A 14,204-nucleotide genomic window follows, 5' to 3' on the forward strand; every position below is an offset into this window, starting at 1 on the left:
AACGGCCGCCCGAAGCCTACTAAATGGCAGGCCTGGTCGTTTTCCCAACTTTGCGTTGCCATTTATATATTTATATTTGTTAGGAAATGGGGTAGGAAGGAGAAGGTTGGAGTTGGAAGGCCTCAGCGACTCAAAACAATGATACGCCTGTTTAGGCTATTTTTTGCATATTTTCAGCTTTCCCTTCTAGGTAGAAAAATATGACGGTAACATTGCGAATCGAGGTCTTTTCCATATACCAAATTTTGGAAAGTTAAAAATAGAACATAATTAAGACGGAGTTGCATTTTATTATTTGGAATCTTGAAATTAGAATGTTTTTTTTTTCATTTGAGCAATTTTTTTTGTCTATACCTATACAGAGTGTTTGCGTCAGTAAATTTTTAGTGTATTCATTGTAGGTCGGATCCCGAATTATAAAAGCTATGACAAAGATACATTAAGAAGAAGAAAAAGAGAAGTACGGAAAGAAATTGTTACAAAATTTATTCAATTAAATAGATTAAGATGTTTCTGATAGTATTTTTCATATATCAGTACTAGCACTTGATATACTTTGTGGATACTTAATCTCGGACCCATGTATTCAATTCTGGGAGTCCCTCAAAAGTAAAGCAATGCCGAAAAAAATGAATATTACGCGTAAAACCACAAACTCCAAAAGAAAAATACAAGAAACATTTACATTTACATCGTTAATTGATAATTGTTCCAGATTCCCTTGTGTACCCAAATGATCATTAAATAATGAACACTTTCGATAAATTAGCCATATTAAAGCATAGTATTTACAAATTGTAAACTAGAATAAGTAGATCCCAGAACAGTAAGCGTGTTAAAAAAAAAGTAAAATTGTGCAGTTCTTTAAATTGATTCTCCAAGCCTCAAAAAGCCATTTTTTTTTTATTTTAAGGTGTTGACAAGTAAAAATATCCTTTCTGATATATTTATGAAAAAAAAATGGGCGTTAGGCAGCCCAAATGGACCGCTTAAATTTAGGTATCAACTATAATGAGTTAGGGCCGACGAAAGCCTCCCTTAGCCAAAATTTAGGTTTCACCTACCCCTAAAAAAAGTTGGTGAAACAGCCGAATCCCCACAAGCCGTGGGTCTTACGTAATACGCTTACGCACCGCGCGATACACACGGAAAACAGGCTGGTTCAAGCCGCATATCTCTAGTCGGTCTTCGCTTACCTGTCCAGCGACAACTTGAAACTGGAGAACGGAGAGCCGCCGTGGCCTCAGCTTAGTCAGTTTAAAACGCGACACCGTGGGGTTGAGACGCGCGAACCAAAAGGTATTAATCGCCGCCGTTGCCGCGTCCAAACACCATAGAAAAAATCAAGCCGGGCCAAAACTCCCAGTTGCTTTTTTTTATTGTGACCCGCGTGTGCGAACCGTCCACCACGTTCTTCAGGTGCCATAATTCTTCAGGGATGCCATGATGAGTGGTTAAGGGAGGCATTTTTTTCTATTGGTTGGTGCGCGTATTAGTGACATCACGGTGACTCGAGACTGCACGCAAAGGGGTGTTATTAATGGATATAACATGTTCACGGCAAGTTTCGGAAACGTAAGTGCTCGAAAACATTGGGTTCCGACTGGTGGAGGGTTAATTTTAGTAAGAAAAGGTTTGTATTGTTCAAAAATGTTAGTTTCTCCATCCTCCAAAGACATCCTCTTCACTCTTCGTTGAAGGCGTGGACAATTTCAAGCATTTGGTGTTTGAGGCTCCAGTGTCCGGTATACATCCCTATCAGCGTTTTCAAGTTGGTGTTATGAATTTAATGGTGTCGTTTATTCGCTTTTATCAATAATGTAATATAATAGTGTAACCCAGAAATGCTGGCTAGCTGCTCTTCAGGAATCGATTGCATGTCTAACCGATCGCCAGTGGTTCTATCGGTGATATTGCTGCTCCTCTCTTTGATAGAGGCCACTCGATATTAGACTTGGCTTATTTCGCCTTCCTTTCAAAGCTAGCTTCCTGTGGGAGCCTTCACAGGATTGGCGGGTCAGTTCTACTTGGCTGCATTTCCGTCTGGAATATGCAGGGATTAACGCTAATTGGTAAGAAACAAACATAGAATATGCCGAGTGTGTATATATACAGCGATGTATTTGCTGCAAAAACCACAACACCCAGAAAAGTGAATCCAGTAGTCATGGTAGATGCGAGTTGAGTAGACGTGGTAATAAGAGATACAGTTGAATCAAAGCCGTGCATACCAACTGCAAGACAGGATCTCAAAAGGGTTAAAGAAATAGTCTTATAGACCTTATTAATCAAGTATGTAACCCAGACAACAAATAAAATTGATAAACAGTTCAAAGATTGTAAGCTCAGTTTGAAAGCAAGTTGCACTGTTCAAACTAGAGATATGAAGAAACCCTTTGTTGTTTTTCATATTTTTGAAGTTTGCAGGACAACTTTAAATTGTACGTTTGCCGGCATTTTTTGAGCCTTTACGATTCCAACAGTCATTCTGAGTCAACTGATTTATAATGATACACGATGGCATCACTATAAATGGGAAAACTCAATTTCATGCGTAATTTGTAGTTAGGTGCTTCTTTGGTTGCCTTTAGTTTGGCACTGATCGTCCAAATTTTAGTCAAACTGTCGTAAGACATTATTATTTCGTCCAATTTCATTTCGTTTCCCATCGCAACGAGCTTAGATACGCTGCGCGTCTATTAGAACAGAATAATTTCGAGTCGTTACGTTACCCCAACCTTAGGACTCGAATAAAATAAGTAAAAGTCATGTTCAGTCCGCACAAGAATTCAATATGTAACGTGAGCGCACTATCGGCTAAAAAAAACACCACGCCGTCAGATGTTATCTGATACCAGCCGCACAGCCATATGGACTTTTATTTCGACCTAATTGGCACGATATTAAACCATTATGTTACATATTTTCGCATTGTAATAAAATTATCTTTTAGAACTGGGACAGCAAATTGGAGGTCGTTAAACAAATGAAAGTGTTCTGGTGCTACGCGAGTATATACGAATTATGTGATTGCCGTTGCTGAACTAACTGGAGAAAATCTAATCGGTAGATTTTCTTCTGCTATATTTTTACTGCGTCATCGACTGAACTAGTGATGGAACAATATCACTTTTCTTCCCAGACAATTTATCGTCCAATATCGATATCTCGATGCGTTAGTGAAGTAAGGAACAGTGGTTCCATTTGTCGTAATTTTAAGAGAATATTTATCACATCCAAAGAATGACCAAACTTTGCTAGTGTTGATGCAATTAAGGCAGAATGTAGAAGACGACTTGGCGATGTATTCCAACGAAAAAATCTGTATTTCGCTAGTTTATCAAAAAAGATATTAAAGAGCAAATTAAACGTTGTGTAAAAAATGTAATAAAAAGGCAATGGACACTATCTATATCTTCAGAAGAATACAATAATATTCTTTTAAGCCGTTTACAACAAAATAGCAAGAATATATTTTCAACAAACTATATTGCGTGTTAGGACCTGTTTCAGAGTTTGAGTAAAAATATTACTCGTTAAATATTTTTTAATTCTTTTATAAAGAGTTTCATTTATGTAATGAAAAGAAAAGAAATTGCAACAACTGCCGATGTGCCTATATGTCGCTATCAATCGATATTGTTCTATCCCTAGTGATAAACTCTTGTACAAGTGGATGAAGTTAATTTTTTTAACGCGCCCCGTATAAAATGCGTATTTATAATCGTTGGAAATTTCGATTGAATCGATCTTTTGCCATAGTTTAAATAAAAGAAAATGTTTTTCTTCCGGAATGAACATATCCTGGATTTTGATAAGCACCTCGCGCACCATGTAAAAAACACGAATCTGAAGTAGAATGTTGTATGTTCAGTTTTTTCTATGAAATTTTCAATCTATTCTTTTATACGATTAGATACTGAGGTTACATACGTTTCTTTGGTAAGCTTTCTTCCCTTTAAACAAGCGCCTACGTTACACCGAGTCCACTGAAAAATCCAAGCAACTTTATCTGTGATATACGGTTTTATGATCCACCTTATATAAGCACGACGTAATCATGACTTCGTCGTGTAAGGCGATATTTACGAATTTTACGATGCAATAAGGGGGGGCACCCTTCGCCCACAACGCCAAACAAGGGCAGGACTTAGAAATTGTTTGCTTGGCTATTATATAGCTCGTGTTTACTGTTTGCAGAGGGTTACGTAACACCACAGGTTCACCAGACATCCAGTTCAAGTCTTGAACGGTTAATGGAATCCGTGTATCACATTAAATTCTATTATCGAATTAGATTTGTTAAATGTTATGCGAACGTGTCGAAACACTCTGCGTAACTCTACCTTTTGGCCGAATGATGCTGGCATTCTTGGCCAATAGCAATAAAAAAAATCCTACTTTTCACTCTTGTCTTTTTATTTGTACCATATCAAAGCATTTTTTGTGTGTTTATTCTGTGACCGTTACCTTTGTAGCGGGAAATACCAAGGAAATATTGTTTTTCATACCAAACTTTATTCTACAGACCATCCGAAAATTACAATAAGTTAGGTTTTTCTTGAGCAGAACGACAATAAACGAGCGCCTCGGCTGAAGGAGTTTAGCAACATGTTGCATTTCGTACTTTTTTTAGGATTAATGAAGTCGACATATTAAAGTGACTTATTTGTTCTTTTCTTATGGTGAGGTGTTTATCAATACGAAAATCTCCTTTATCAGAATATGGAATATTCTGACAAAGGAGCAAAGCAAGCAAAGGGGTGTCGCTTAAAATAAAATGTTTGTTGACTAAAATAACTTTAAATGCAGCCTAAAGTTATAAAACAATTATTAATTTAGAATCTCAATTTCAATCTGTATTACTAACTAGCTAAACACATTTTTTTGCAAGTGTTAACGGAATAATAAAAGAAATACAAAGAAAATAGAATAATCCTTAAAAAAAATTATTTCAAGGCTTGATTCTCCATTTATCATATCATAAATAATATATGCAACAATATGCAAGATCTAGAGGCCTAAATGTGCAAATATCGTATTTTCATTAATTTAATTTGTTTACTTATATATATATTATATATATATATATATATATATATATATATATATATATATATATATATATATATATATATATATATATATATATATATATATATATATATATATATATATATATATATATATACATATATATATGACACTATATTCCGGGATATCATCCGTTCGCTCGTTGAACTCCGACTGGAATCCTGCATCCGACTGGAATCCTGCAGACGTTTCGCCAAAATCTCACTTGGCATCTTCAATGCTCGCGCTCCGTGTTCGAATATGTATTTTCATTAATTTAATTTGTTTACTTAATAATATATATATATATATATATATATATATATATATATATATATATATATATATATATATATATATATATATATATATATATATATATATATATATATAATTTTTTTAGTATTATAATACTGTACAAACGATATGTATTAATTACATGCTAATATAATTTATTAAGGAGATAATGCATAAACGGCATTAAAATATAATTTTTGTGTTACAATCGTGCAGCAAAATAAAACACATGAAAAATTTACATTTTTTGCCAGCATTTTATTCACGAAACACATTGCGTACATTACCTACATTACAAGTGGAATTCGAGAAAATTCTGACGCTTTTTGGTGGAAACAGAAAACTGTAGAAACTTGGCAGTACCTTCATATATATATATATATATATATATATATATATATATATATATATATATATATATATATATATATATATATATATATATATATATATATTGTATTGTTATTGCATTATTTATTCAAATGGTATATCAAGTGTACTTAGTGTATGTTTGAATTAATTCACAGAGATAAAAAAAAATCACTTGGTAAAATATCGTATAATCACTATCGATTTGTGAAAGCTTTCGCGATTATAATGTGACATAATATCGAAACAAATGGTAAACCGTCTCCCAAAAATTGAATAAATATTTTCTTATGGGAATATATAGACAATATATAAAATTTAAATATATTTCATTATCGGTTTTGAGCCAATTGTCTCTCTGATCTGCGATAAAATCAACTTTATTTTGTTTATTTAGTTTGAAAACAGCGAAACCATATTAATTTTGGGTTTAGAGTTTACCAAAAAACGACTTTTCTGAATATTGGCATATTTGCAGTAAACTGAAACATTTTCCAATAAAATTTGTCGACATTTTTATAAATGAATTAATTTTCAAATATTTGTTATAAAAAATATGAGTTTTTTTATTTTTACCAATTTACCCGAAAATGGATATGTATTATATTATTCGGGTTTTAAATTTCTGCTTGTTTGAGCAAAATTTGAAATGAAAATCTAATGTTATTCTCAGATGTTTCCAATGTTTCTGTATGTCACTATATATTTCTCAATATTTCCCCATATTTCCCTAAGTATTTACTAGGTGGCTTAAAACAAGACGACGGACTATCGCCACTACTAATAAAACTGGAAGTGTTCTCAGACCAAGGCCCGAGAATGATACTAGCCTATGCAGATGACGTTGACACTGTGGGAAATAGTACAATCAAAATTAAGGAAATGTTTACAAGAATTGAGAAAGAAACAAAAAAGTGGGGTTAAACATCAACGAAGAGAAAACCAAATATATGTATGTCAACCGAAGAGCAGGTAGAGACCGAATTGGACACTATGGACACATACAATTTTGAGTGTGTTAAAGAATTTCAACACCTGGGAGCCATTATAACGCAGGGCAACGAGGTAACGGAAGAAATTCTGGTAAGGATGCAAAAAGGCAATAGTGGATACAGTGGATGAGGAAACAGGGCAAAACCGAATTAGAACCAACGAAGAACTGGAAAACTTGTACAGCGAGCCATCCATCATAAATGTTATTAAAGCACACAGGCTAAGATGGTTAGGACATGTCCACAGATCCCGAAACGAACGTCTTATTAGACGTAAGACCTCTAGGGAGGTCTAGACTGAGATGGAGAGACAATATTACCAAAAACCTGCACACCCTGGGAGTAGAGAATTGGAGAGAAGAGGTCACGGACAGAGACAAGTGGAGAGAGGCAGCACTTGCAGCAAAGACCAGCAAGGGTTTGTGAGCTACAGAAGAAGATTTACTAGGTGGTCTCCACTTCGTATGGAAATATGCAGGATGGAAAGGAAAATATAGTGCAATATTTATAAATATATGAAAAGGCGGGAAATATTTGTTTAAAACAAGCAATTATAGTTCAGACATTTTGCAGCGCATGAACTTTATTAACATTAAATAATATCCGGAGTATACTCTTTGCCTTTAGTTTAGTGACGTACTTGTGTATTCAGGACGATTCCCACGCGTAATCGCACAAATCGACCCCTTATTAGGTCGTCCTAATTGGATTCAGATCCGCGAGACATTTGAATCGAAACGATCGGGTTATGTCGGCAATTACCACGAAAAGTAACACCTTGACGTCCGTCGGCCGCTCCGGCATACATTTTTAAACAAATAGAAACTACTTATTATACTAATAGGCAAAAAGGTCAAGAACGAGTTAATATTGTTTTGATGTTCGCTGCCGGGCGCGCGGGCGTCTCTAACGGTTTTGGGAGTCAGTCCGGCTTTTTTTTTTCTTTTTTTTTTAATAGCACACAAATCGGAATTTTACTTGCGGAGGCGGTTTTATGAATATTACACAAACAGCGCGCAGCGGCGTTCGTCTGCAAGGATTGGTCAGCTGCTGCGCCTTCCCGGAAAATTATTTCAATAGTGTTAATGAAATTATCAGCCTCCCGTTAACAGGGATTAATAGCGGGATGAGTAAACAGGGTTCCCAGAAACTCGGAAGACCTGATATACCCGGAAAAGTGAAGGTACTGCCAAGTTTCTACAGTTTTCTGTTTTGTTTCCACCAAAAAGCGTCAGAATTTTCTCGAATTCCACTTGTAATGTAGGTAATGTACGCAATGTGTTTCGTGAATAAAATGCTGGCAAAAAATGTAAATTTTTCATGTGTTTTATTTTGCTGCACGATTGTAACACAAAAATTATATTTTAATGCCGTTTATGCATTATCTCCTTAATAAATTATATTAGCATGTAATTAATACATATCGTTTGTACAGTATTATAATACTAAAAAAATTATATATATATATATATATATATATATATATATATATATATATATATATATATATATATATATATATATATATATATATATATATATATATATATATATATATATATATATATATATATATATATATATATATATATATATATATATGATGACACTATATTCCGGGATATCATCCGTTCGCTCGTTGAACTCCTTCTGGAATCCTGCATCCGACTGGAATCCTGCAAATCCTGCATCCGACTGGAATCCTGCAGACGTTTCGCCAAAATCTCACTTGGCATCTTCAATGCTCGCGCTCCGAAAACACTTCGAACACTCACTAATTATTACTGACAACAAATTGGTTTATTAAATTTAGATAAGGATGTATCCATAAAGCAAAACGTTGAATAAGCAATACAATTCAATCTTATAAATATTTTTTTAAAGATTTTACATTAAATTAGTGTGAACGAGGACAAGGATGTTTCTTTTCTCTTATAAATATGTTTTCACGCAATAGCTTTTACCATTTACTATCAAACAAACCAAAACTATTTATTTTTACCATATGAAAACGATATTAATTTGATTAATTTGTTTGTTGCTACAGATCTTGTAATGGTAATATTGGGATATTCTTTGAGCAGCTGGAGTTATTGTTGAACCATTTTCTCTCGTTTAACACCAGAGTGGTTATTGTGGGTGACTTCAATATAAATGTGAATGTTTCATCTAACGCTGTCTCCGAATTTTTAAGTATTATAAATAGTTTTGGATTGAGGTTAACTATTTCCGAAAACACTAGAATTGCGCGCTCTTCTGCTACTTGCATTGATAATATAATAACAAACTTGAATGAAGACGTTTATGAGGTGGGAGTTCTTGACCCTGGCATGTCAGACCACAGAGGCCAGTTTATTAAACTTAGCATAGGTAGGGCGGATAGAGTCAGAACTAAAAAAACTAGAACTATTGCCAAATCAGGTATTGTGAATATATATTGGAATATTTGCCTTGGTTCTAACGATGTCAACTTTATCTTCATTTATATCGGACAAAGTTCAAGACTTGATCAAACAAAATTTTTCTGTTAAAAACGTTCCTCATAAAAAATCCCCGGTCAACTGGTTTGATAAAGATCTTGTAGCTCTTAGAAACAGAGTGTCAGTTGTTAAAACTCTCAGTAAAGTCTCACTGAACTCTCTATATACAGAAGTGTATAAATCACTAAATGAGGAATATAAACAAAAAATTCAACAAACCAAAAAAGCTGCCTTTGATGGCTTTGTCGAAAAATCAACCAATAAAAACAAAGATGTCTGGAAAATCGTTAACTATGAAAGAAATTGTCTTGGGAGATGTGATAAAGAATCTGATTTATCAGAAAACGATCTTAACAGTTTTTTTAGTTCTGTCTCGAGTAATATTATAAAGATCTTAACGGTGAATCACAATGTACAGAATGCGTGTGTTGAAGGGATTCCATTAGAGGAAACTACTTTTTTTTGCATCCGATAACTTGTGAGGATACGTACCGAGCCATACTAAGATTAAAAAAATGTTATTCTAGCCATGCTTATGATATCAATAGTGTCTTGGTGAAGGGACTGATTACACTGCCATTAACCACTTTATTTAATAAATGTATTGACACAGGTGTATTTCCGTAGCTGTTTAGGATTTCGAAAGTAGTTCAAATCCATAAGGCAGATGATATAAATAATGCTAACAACTATAGGCCGATTTCAATCGTGCCTTTGTTCGGAAAAAATTTTGAGATCTTACTAAAAGATCAGCTAACTTCTTATATTAATAAGATCGAATGTCTTTGTGCTGGTCAGTTTGGATTTAGGGGAAGGTGTTCGACGATCCAAGCAGTGTCTAAAGTTGTGAGTGGGATAGTTGAGGGCCTCGAGGGGGGTGAATTAGTTGGTTTGACCTTGTGTGATCTCTCCAGGGCCTTCGACTGTGTTTCTCACCAACTTCTTATTAAAAAGCTATATAGATATGGTATACGAGGTCTGCCCTTAGATCTTATAGCGTCCTACTTGCCGACAGCAGTTTGTAGAATACCAGGATGACCGTTCATCACTTGAATCAGTATTAGATGTATGAGATGTATACGTTGTGAAAAGTTGGTGTTTTATCATATCAAACCCAAGGATTGAACGCAATTTTGTTTGGAAAAAATAATTTCTTTTTCTGTGTAAAGCAGAACACCGACTTTTGAAAGTTTTCCAATTACAGGATTTGCAGGAATTGGCTGTGGAAACTTCCATTTCCGTCGCACGTAACCAATTTTCACCGACGAATTTCGCGCAGAAGTTCTAAACAGCTGATGATCTTTGGCGGAGATAGCTCGGAATTGTAAATGCTAAATTCGTGCACGGACCGCAATAGCAGGCCGTATTTTGTAAAAGTCTTGCCCGTTACACACACACACAGAGATAGATAAGCCATTTTCATGTTTAACGGTAATTACACACGAGCACAGATCCGAATACGTAGTAGATGTTATTTTTGAATGTTGCCGCCTCGTAGATACAAGGATAATAATTACCGGTTGCAAATGTCATTTGTCCCCCGCACCCAACCGCCACCGCCTAAGGAGAAAGAGGGTTAAAAAATCAAATACGCCAAGCCACAGGCGAGACCAATGACATTATAATCAGACCCGAGATTCAGATTTAGATAAATTATTATTCAAATCGGTAAAACATAGAAAATTGTATAGAAATCTGTGAAATCTTTATATAGAATCAGTGAAATCTGAATTCCTTTATAATCTTCTTGAAATGCGTGAAATGTGCGAAATTACATCGTTGCGTGAAATCTGGTATACGAATTTTGAATTGTGATTTGCCCCTCGTATATCGTTTGCTCTCTTTAGAATTCTGCGATGTTCAGAGTGTACGTCCAATACAAAATTAACAAAAAAAAAATTTTTTCGAATTTAATACTCTGTTAAATATCAGATATTCTGAAGAATAAGCGCTTTCAATTTTCATCACATCTTTCTATATCCAAGGTTTTCTAACATTTAAAAATATAATGTGGGAATATATGCCCGAATATTGATAGTGATAAGATATACATATACGTAACTTTGGAAAAAACTTTCACTATCAACTGCTATTTGTTTCTGTTTATTTTGATAAACAATGTGCCACAGATTCGCTTCTCTATACAGGGATCTCCATTCCTATTGTACCTCCAGCAGACGTTAAATGGGGAAAGTTTTTGAGGAAACTTAGTGCATTTGATAAGCGGCTTCCGATTTAAGATCGGTGTGGGAAATATCGACAAAAATCCTAAAATGGCACATTTCTGCCAGTAAATCCAAAACGGTTAAATTGGCAGCTGTCAAAATGTGACATTATTCAAAGACTTTTTTAAGGTATATATATATATATATATATATATATATATATATATATATATATATATATATATATATATATATATATATATATATATATATTTACATCCGTAATGATATAGCTCGTCCACATGTGGCGCAGCAATAGGTCTTCTCCCAGAAGGAGAGTGTATATTTAAATTTTTTGCACGTATACTGGATAATTGGGAACTATACAAACGTGTTCTACAAAATAATTGACTATTTATTTTTTCAATTTTCACATATTTTCCAGCGGATGCGTCTTCCTTATCCAACACAGTCAAGAATCCTCCTCATGTATAAATGGATTACATATTACGCAATATTGGTCTTCCGAGTATATTTAAATATTACAGATTACGGTGGATAAGTTCACCACCCGCGTTGCCAAATGTCTCAGAATTTGGAACCGTTTATTAGAGCATCGAAGGCGGTTACTTCTGTTTGAAGCTGTGTGCGTCCTTTAATTTTCACGTGTTTTTACGGTTCTGTGCATGTTTCGTAGTAGGAAAATTGTTAGGTAAGTAATTAAAATTTGAGATTGTGATCTCCATTTAGGCATTGCAAATTTGCTATTTTTTGTTGAATGATTTTAATTAAGTAAAAAATATTAATGGGATACTTATTTCAGCATGGCGCGAAGGTTATTTCCTGAAGAATACGCAAGTATTACATTATTGTTAAATATCCATATCTAAATATAACTTTTTATAGTATGCAGTTTGTGGTGCAAACTCAATAAAGAAAAAAAATAGGTGGTTTTGTAACAAACCCCTGGACGAACCATCACCTCTTACACCGAATGCCGTTTCAAAAGATCTAAACACAAATGATTTTGAAAGTGTAAGTGTACGTTTTGAAGAGATAGGAAATTGCAGATATTTTTATAAATTCGTATTTAAAGTTTTTGAAAATATTGTTAGATTTAGAAACAATTAAGAAGTTTTAGCAACTATTTAAATATTCTTAAACATTCTCACCGATTGTTTAAAACCACATCTCATAGTGAAACGCAAGTGAACGTTGAATACGTTCTTCCACTATAGCTTCCAATTTTCAGATAAAATTTTAAGGATGGATATTGCTTTGCTTTCTCTTCCGATACACAGTATGTTTTTATTTATATTTGCGTCTAAGCGATTACTTTTGCTATAGTGTGAAGAAAGTAGATTATCAAACCAGCAACCAATGCAGGATTTTGGAGCTTCATTTTCATTTAAGGCAAACATCAATGACGTAAGTTGTCCTATTCGTAAATTTATTATATATATTCAAAAGAGAATATGTTTTTAGGAAAACGAATCCTCTTCTAATTCTTTGCCTTCAAATAATTCCAAAGCAGATCCAGAATATCTTCCTAGTGATAATGAGTCGGTTAGTAACTTATGCTACTTGAAAAACAAAAGGCATGAAATGATATAAATTACTAAAATAAAAAAAAAACATATTTTATTTCTTGAAGTTATATGCGCATCTCTACAAATTTTACTTAAAAACTAAGTTACCATCTTCGGAGGAAGATTTATGATATGTTCAACCTTATATAATTAATCTGTTCAGACTTATGTTTCTCCGCTTTTGTTAAAATGGAAACATTTTTTAATGTAATAGGCGCCTTGATTCATTTCTCTACAATAAATAAGCCACGTTGGAGAGCGTTTACTAGAAATACACATTAGACAGAGAGCGATAAGAAAATACTGGGAACAATTTTTAATTTGACGTATGAATTTTTTTACTTTTATTGTTGTTTTCTAATAGACCACATCAATTCTCGTAGATGAAATTTTCCTTTTTGCTGGGATATCTAATAAATTTTCTATAATTTCACTAAAATAATTTCACCAAATCCTTCATCTGCGTGAATATTCTCAGAGTGATTATAAATATTCACCAAACTAGCCTGCATACCCTGCTTCCCCGGAGTAATCTGTTACGTTAGATTATTCTGCACTAAAGAAAGTTTTCCTACATCTTTTACAAACAATCAGTTTTATTTAATATTTAAATATTGAAGAATATTGACGTGGAATATTAAGGTTTATTTATACTAAGGCTTGATTAGAAACATAAAATTTGATAGCGCAACATAGTTTCGAGATAGTGGCCGGTAATGAACGCAGAGGTGGGAATTTGTATGTACTTTTGCTCTTCTTGTCTCCAACTAAAATCTGACTAATTTGTCAATTTGTTTTTGAAGCCACAAGAATCGAATGATTTATGGTGGTACTATAAATTGTCGAATAAATAATATTCATAATTATTCAATCATACTTGGATAATAACTTGTCTCTCTTCTTAAACAAATTCCGAATTCCTTTTTTTTACTATGCTGATCTGGTTGTAAAACTTGTCGTTCCTACATCTATTTCAGATTTTAAAATGTTAAGAAGGCGTTTATTATTTCACAAAAAATGTTATCTCATTAAATATAAAAGTATAAAAAGTATAAAAGGGAACGTCTGAACAAATTAATTGCAAAAATAAAATCTTCAATAAAGTAAAAAAATATTTGCAGTATAAAATAAAACCATCCCACGCAATTCATGGTAACCTATAACCCAAGTATCTTCATTTTAGAAAATCTTATGTATTTCATGAAAATACCAGCTCAATCCTCTTTCGGTCCTAAACTA

General features: G+C 33.6%; 1 protein-coding gene across 2 annotated transcripts in view; it reads left to right on the plus strand.

Moving 5' to 3' along the window:
* Positions 1 to 1,284: 1,284 nt before the first annotated feature.
* Positions 1,285 to 14,204, plus strand: part of LOC132700383 (uncharacterized) — an 81,388-nt gene continuing 68,468 nt past the window's right edge. The window contains exon 1 of one of the 2 annotated variants that reach the window (XM_060667667.1): positions 1,285 to 1,633. The gene's annotated coding sequence lies outside the window, so the exon portion shown is untranslated. The remainder of the gene's footprint in view (positions 1,634 to 14,204) is intronic. The other variant, XM_060667659.1, reaches the window with a different exon arrangement.

Source organism: Cylas formicarius, unplaced genomic scaffold (genome assembly GCF_029955315.1).
Source record: "Cylas formicarius isolate icCylForm1 unplaced genomic scaffold, icCylForm1.1 PGA_scaffold_10__41_contigs__length_53128322, whole genome shotgun sequence".
NCBI classification, from domain to species: Eukaryota; Metazoa; Arthropoda; class Insecta; order Coleoptera; family Brentidae; genus Cylas; species Cylas formicarius.